The sequence below is a fragment of the Mus musculus genome, chromosome 7 (genome assembly GCF_000001635.26).
Source record: "Mus musculus strain C57BL/6J chromosome 7, GRCm38.p6 C57BL/6J".
In the NCBI taxonomy this organism is placed as follows: domain Eukaryota; kingdom Metazoa; phylum Chordata; class Mammalia; order Rodentia; family Muridae; genus Mus; species Mus musculus.
This window is the reverse complement of record NC_000073.6, coordinates 69,086,598-69,093,298: the sequence shown is the minus strand read 5'-3', so window position 1 is coordinate 69,093,298 and position 6,701 is coordinate 69,086,598.

Here is a 6,701-nt window from a genome sequence, read left to right as displayed (position 1 = left end):
TAATTTGTGATTCTCTGTGTGTGCGCGCGCACGCGCGCGCGTGTGTGTGTGTGTGTGTGTGTGTGTGTAGTAAAGGGAATCACAGGAAGACACAAACCAAAATCGAGGCCAGTAAGATACAAGACATGAAATTCCTGTACCTAGCTGTTGTAATTCTAATGAGAAATGTTCCTTAGAGTCTTGGGTGTTTGAACAAGTGGTCCCCAGCTGATGGCATTGTTTGGAGAAGTTTATGGTAAGTCTTCCTGGAGGAATATTTCATGGTGGCAGCCTTTGAGAGTAAAATGTCTCACTCCCAAGTTGCTCTTTGTCTCTCCTTACTGCTTAAGGTTCAAGACATGAGTTCTCAGCTTCCTGTGCCTGTCATCATGCCTGCCACATGTGGCCAAGCCTCACCCCTTGATAGACTCTTATTACTCTGCAACAGTCAGAAAAAGTAAAATCCTTTCATACATTGCCTTAGATCATGGTGTTTTTATCATAGCAACAGAAAGTAACTAATACATGGGCTACTAATTCTAGCCAGGACAGAGTAATCCCCTAATTCTGGTGGAGAGGAAAAGGCAATTTTAGACAAAAAAAATATTATAACTATATTACAATGTGTTATCCAGAAATCATCTAAAATGGAGTACACTAAGCTACTGTTTTAAAGGGGCTGAAGGAGCATAGCTTACATACATACATGACATTTTGACACAAGATATTTTACTTCTGAAGATGTTCTTACAATCTAGAAGTTTATATAACATTCTATGTTTTGTAGGAGTCAAAAGGATGGAGGACTCCAAGAGAGCAAGGCCAATAGAATCAACTAAGCTGCCATCAGACGGACTCACAGAGACTGAAGAGGCAAGCATGGGTCCTGCGTGGTATAGTACCAGCTCCTCTCTGTATATGTTATGGCTTTTAGCTTGGTAGTTTTGTGGGACTCCTAACAGTGGAAACAGGTACATCTCTGACTCCTTTGCCTGCATTTGGAGCTCTTCTTCTCCTATTTTGTCTTGTCTTGTCTTGTCTTGTCTTGTCTTGTCTTGTCTTGTCTTGTGTCTTGCACTGTTTGGATGTCATCTCATGAAGGCCTGCTCTTTTCTGAAGAGGAAACAGATAGGGGAGAGGAAAACTGGAAGAAGCAGAGAAAGGAAAACCTGTGGTTAGGATGTACTGTGTAAGAGAAGAATCTATTTTCAATAAAAAAAATGAAAGAAGCTTGATTAAATATTCAAAAGAAAGGCATAGCTTTACACATTTTATGTTTCAGGACTGGATGATCTCTTTTTCACTTGATAAATAATACATTAGAGACAGTAGATAAAACATTTTATCACGCTTATCATTGTACAAAATTCCAGTTCTGTGGCCATAATTTTTGATTTCTTTTATGGACAGAAAGTAATATTTTTCAAATTATATTATATAGTAATCAAATCACTGGTAATGCCTCTAAAGCCAGGGCAGGATGAACAGTTTTATTATGGCAGAGTGGACCAGGAAGAGATGTTTTGAAAGGCTCTTTTCAAACAAGATAGACACCAAAAGTAGGTTCTAAACAAATCCAATGTTGGAATTCCTGTCTTGTGAGGATCCATGGGAGTAAGTCTGACAGTTAGGAGGCACATGGATGAGCCAAGTGGAGAAGGTGTTTCATATGTTCTCCAGTCATAAATGCCATAGCCATAAACATCTCTCTCATTGCCCTCTGAGCCATGACACACTCACCCATTTTGAAGAATAAGGTGGGACTTCCTTTATAAAGGAGGGACAAAGAGACAAATACAAATCTTTTAATGAATGGAAGTGTGATGACTGATCTTGGTTGTCAACTTGACTACATCTGGAATGAACTAAAAACCCAAGCAGCTGGACACATCTGTGAAGGATTTTCAGTTACCTGTATCATTTAAGGTGGAAGACCTACCTTAAATCCAGTCTTGAGTTTCAAAGACCCACTGTAAATCTGGACCAAACTTCTCAGGTCATTTAAATAAAGGACACAGAAGAAGAAAGAGTATGCTTTTGTTGCATGATGTCCCTCACGTTCATAGGAATGGTCATATCTCCTGCTGCTCAGGCATTCCTTCACTGGAATTAGAGTCGACTTCTTCAGAATTCAAATATGTACTGAAGACCACCTGACACGACATGAGATCCAGCCTCATGACACAAGCAGCTATTGGATTTTCAAACTTCCATCAGGAGACAGCCATTGCTGGACCACAGCCTGTAAGTCATTCTAATAAATCACACACACACACACACACACACACACACACACACACATATATATGCGTGTGTGTATATATACACATATATACATATATGCATATATCAGTGTGTGTATATATATAAATACATATAAAAATACATATATACATACACTAGTATGTGTATGTGAACATATATATAATATATACATATATGTCTATTATATTTTTTGATTTTTTATTGAATATTTTCTTCATTTACATTTCAAATGCTATCCCAAAAGTCCCCTATACCCTCCCCCCACCCTGCTCCCCTACACACTCACTCCCTCTTCTTGGCCCTGGCATTTCCCCTGTACTGGGGCGTATAAAGTTTGCTAGACCAAGGGGCCTCTCTTCCCAATGATGGCCAACTAGGCCATCTTCTGCTACATATGCAGCTAGAGACACGAGCTCTGGGGTGTACTGATTAGTTCTTATTGTTGTTCTACCTGTAGGGTTGCAAACCCCTTCAGCTCCTTGGGTGCTTTCTCTAGCTCCTCCATTGGGGGGCAGGAGGCTGTGTTCCATCCTATAGATGACTGTGAGCATCCATTTCTGTATTTGCCAAGCACTGGCATAGCCTCACAAGAGGCAGCTATATCAGGGTCCTTTCAGCAAAATCTTGCTGGCATATGCAATAGTGTCTGGTTTGGTGGCTGATTATGGGAAGGACCCCGGGTGGAGTAGTCTCTGGATGGTCCATCCTTTCGTCTCAGCTCCAAACTCCGTCTCTGTAACTCCTTCCATGGGTATTTTGTTCCCTATTCTAAGGAGGAATAAAGTATCCACACTTTGGTCTTCCTTCTTGATTTTCTTGTGTTTTGGAAATTGTATCTTGGGTATCCTAAGTTTCTGGGCTAATATCCACTTATCTATCAGTGAGTGCATATTAAGTGGCTTCTTTTGTGATTGGGTTACCTCACTAAGGATGATATCCTCCAAATACATCCATTTGCCCAAGAATTTCATAAATTCATTGTTTTAAATAGCTGAATAGTACTCCATTGTGTAAATGTTCCACATTTTCTGTGTCTATTCCTCTGTTGATGGACATCTGGATTCTTTCCAGCTTCTGGCTATTATAAATAGGGCTGTTATGAACATAGTGGAGCATGTGTCCTTATTACCAGTTGGAACATCTTCTGGGAATATGTCCAGGAGAGGTATTGCTGGATCTTCAGGTAGTACTATGTCCAGTTTTCTGAGGAAAAGCCAGACTGACTTCCAGAGTGGTTGTACAAACTTGCAATCCCACCAGCAATGGAGGAGTTTTCCTCTTTCTCCACATCCTCTAGAGAATCCTGAATTATTCAGGAAGTATTTATTCAGAATCAGAGAGTGCAAGCCTGTAGAGTCTGGGAAATAGGGTTCATTTTCAGCAGTAGCCAAAGGGCAACAATGTTTCTTACTCCTCATCTGCATTGACTGAAACCACAGCTCTGGCCAGCACTCACAGCAACAGATGCAAAGGAACAAGTACTAGGGCTTAGCAAGGAAATCTGCCTTTCTCATCAAGAATCCAGGATAAGTCCTGGGCTGTCTACTTTCTAGGGTCCCACTTTCAGTTCATTCAAGACAAAAGACCCAGCAAGGTTCTATAAAAAGACAACATCTGTACAATTTGAGTCCTTGGCTTCCAGTAGGAACTGTTTTGCAGGATTTGTTTGGGTCTTCAATTCTTCCCTGCATGCCTACATCCATCACCATGTATTCACAGTGCCTGGGAGAGAATTCTTCCATCCTGCCAGTCTGTGTTAGTGTAAATGCCCATGTGCAGGTTAGCGAAGGTGGGTTCCTGGCAAATGCTCACATCAGTTCTAGGGGTGCCAAGAGCACAGATTACATTTCACCCAAGTCTGACAGTTTGAACCTGTCTCCTAGTCACAGGTGACAGCTTCAGGCCAAGTCACAAGACTTTGAGTGTGAGGATAGGAGTTGATTGACCCAAATCTACTGCTGATGAGAGTCAGGAAGTCCTAACACCTTTCTGTCTATTCTGGCAGGTCAATAACATTGAATTTGCACCTCAGAAGTAGAATGGTGTTTAAAAAATAATCAAGTAGCTTCCATAGCTGACAACCAAGCAAACCGAAGAGCTTGATAAGGCTGTGAATTGTCCATTCCAGCCTCCCAGACAGCAAAGCAGAAGTTCGGAAGGCCTCACTGCGCAAGTGACACAAAGGGAGAGAGAAGACAACCAGAAAGAAGGCCAAGGACAGAATAGCAGAAGTCCAGGGGTCACCTAGAAGTAGGGACTCTGTTACATGGGCCTTGTTATACTTGGAAGAAGGACTTGTTATGTAACCTGAAATTAATTTTTCATTTGAGGTGCTATATTTTGTTTGCTAAATCTGGCAGAATTAAGTGGAAAGCCAAATTTTAAAAAGAGAAAGACCCTAAATTAGTCAGGACTGCTCAGTTCCAAGAGACAGAAAACTAGGCCAAACTAGTTAAAAATGACAATAAATGTTGCAGAAATAAATGGTTGATTGCTTTTTTATCACAATGATAAGACAAATTATTTAGAAGAGTAGAAAAATGCAGAGACGCAGGGACCGATTTATAGAAAAAGAAAAAGTAACCCTTGACCCTTTCCTTACACTAAGCATGAAAGCTAGTTTAAGATACAGTAGAGCCCTGCATCTGAATGTCTGTAAAGCCACGACAGAAAGCACAGAGGAGTGCATTCATAACACAAGCCACACAAGTATGTCTCGGGACATACATAAAAGGAACTACGCTTAAAAATGAAATGGATAAATGGCAGTTCCAGATCGAGTTTCCTTCAGGCACACACAGAGTGGGCCATTCTTGTGTGAGACATTTATTGAGTGAGTCAGACACATCTGTAAGGATGTAAGTCAGGCAGAAAGCAGAACTGGAAGTTAAACGAAGGAATGGGATCTGCTGCAACCCAGCCTCTGGGGCACAGAGGCCACCTCAGCATTGTCTGATGTGGAGGTCAGGGGCAGGCCTTGTATGTCCACATATTAGCCAGTCATTTAGCGAAGCCACTCTAGAAGAGATGGATGGTTTCCAGCTATTTCTAGATGAGATGGGTCCCCTTGGCTGAGGCTAGTTCTGTAAAGTCTATTGACAGAAGTTTTTTTTTTTTTTTATAACTTACATATGAATATTTATGGTCAAAACTAAATGTTTCAATTCTATTTGTTCAAGCCACACTGATATACAATTAGTTGTAAGTCATATTTGGATGTTGGTAGCGCTGAGTAGGTATTTTCCTCATTTACATTTAAATGCTATCCCAAAGGTCCCCCATACCCACCCCCCCAATCCCCTACCAACCCACTCCCCCTTTTTGGCCCTGGCATTCCCCTGTACTGGGGCATATAAAGTTTGCAAGTCCAATGGGCCTCTCTTTGCAGTAATGGCCGACTATGCCATCTTTTGATACATATGCAGCTAAAGACAAGAGCTCCCGGGTACTGGTTAGTTCATATTGTTGTTCCACCTATAGGGTTGCAGTTCCCTATAGCTCCTTGGGTAATTTCTCTAGCTCCTCCATTAGGGGCCATGTGACCCATCCAATAGCTGACTGTGATCATCCACTTCTGTGTTTGCTAGGCCCTGGCATAGTCTCACAAGAGAGAGCTATAACTGGGTCCTTTCAGCGAAATCTTGCTAGTGTATGCAATGGTGTCAGCATTTGGAAGCTGATTATGGGATGGATCCCTGCATATGGCAGTCACTAGATGGTCCATCCTTTCGTCACAGCTCCAAATTTTGTCTCTGTAACTCCTTCTGTGGGTGTTTTGTTCCCATTTCTAAGAAAGGGTAAAGTGTCCACACTTTGGTCTTCGTTCTTCTTGAATTTCATGCGTTTGGCAAGTTGTATCTTATACCTTGGGTATCCTAAGTTTCTGGGCTATTATCCACTTATCAGTGAGTACATATTGTGCAAGTTCCTTTGTGATTGGGTTACTTCACTCAGGATGATACCCTCCAGGTCCATCCATTTGCCTAGGAATTTCATAAATTCATTTTTTTAATAGCCGAGTAGTATTCCATTGTGTAAATGTACCACATTTTCTGTATCCATTCCTCTGTTGAGGGGCATCTGGGTTCTTTCCAGCTTCTGGCTATTATAAACAAGGCTGCTATGAACATAGTGGAGCATGTGTTCTTCTTACCGGTTGGGACATCTTCTGGATATATGCCCAGGAGAGGTATTGCGGGATCCTCCGGTAGTACTATGTCCAATTTTCTGAGGAACCGCCAGACTGATTTCCAGAGTGGTTGTACAAGCTTGCAATCCCACCAACAATGGAGGAGTGTTCCCCTTTCTCCACATCCTCGCCAACATCTGCTGTCATCTGAGTTTTTGATCTTAGCCATTCTGACTGGAGTGAAGTGGAATCTCAGTGTTGTTTTGATTTGCATTTCCCTGATGATTAAGGATGTTGAACATTTTTTCAGGTGTTTCTCTGCCATTCG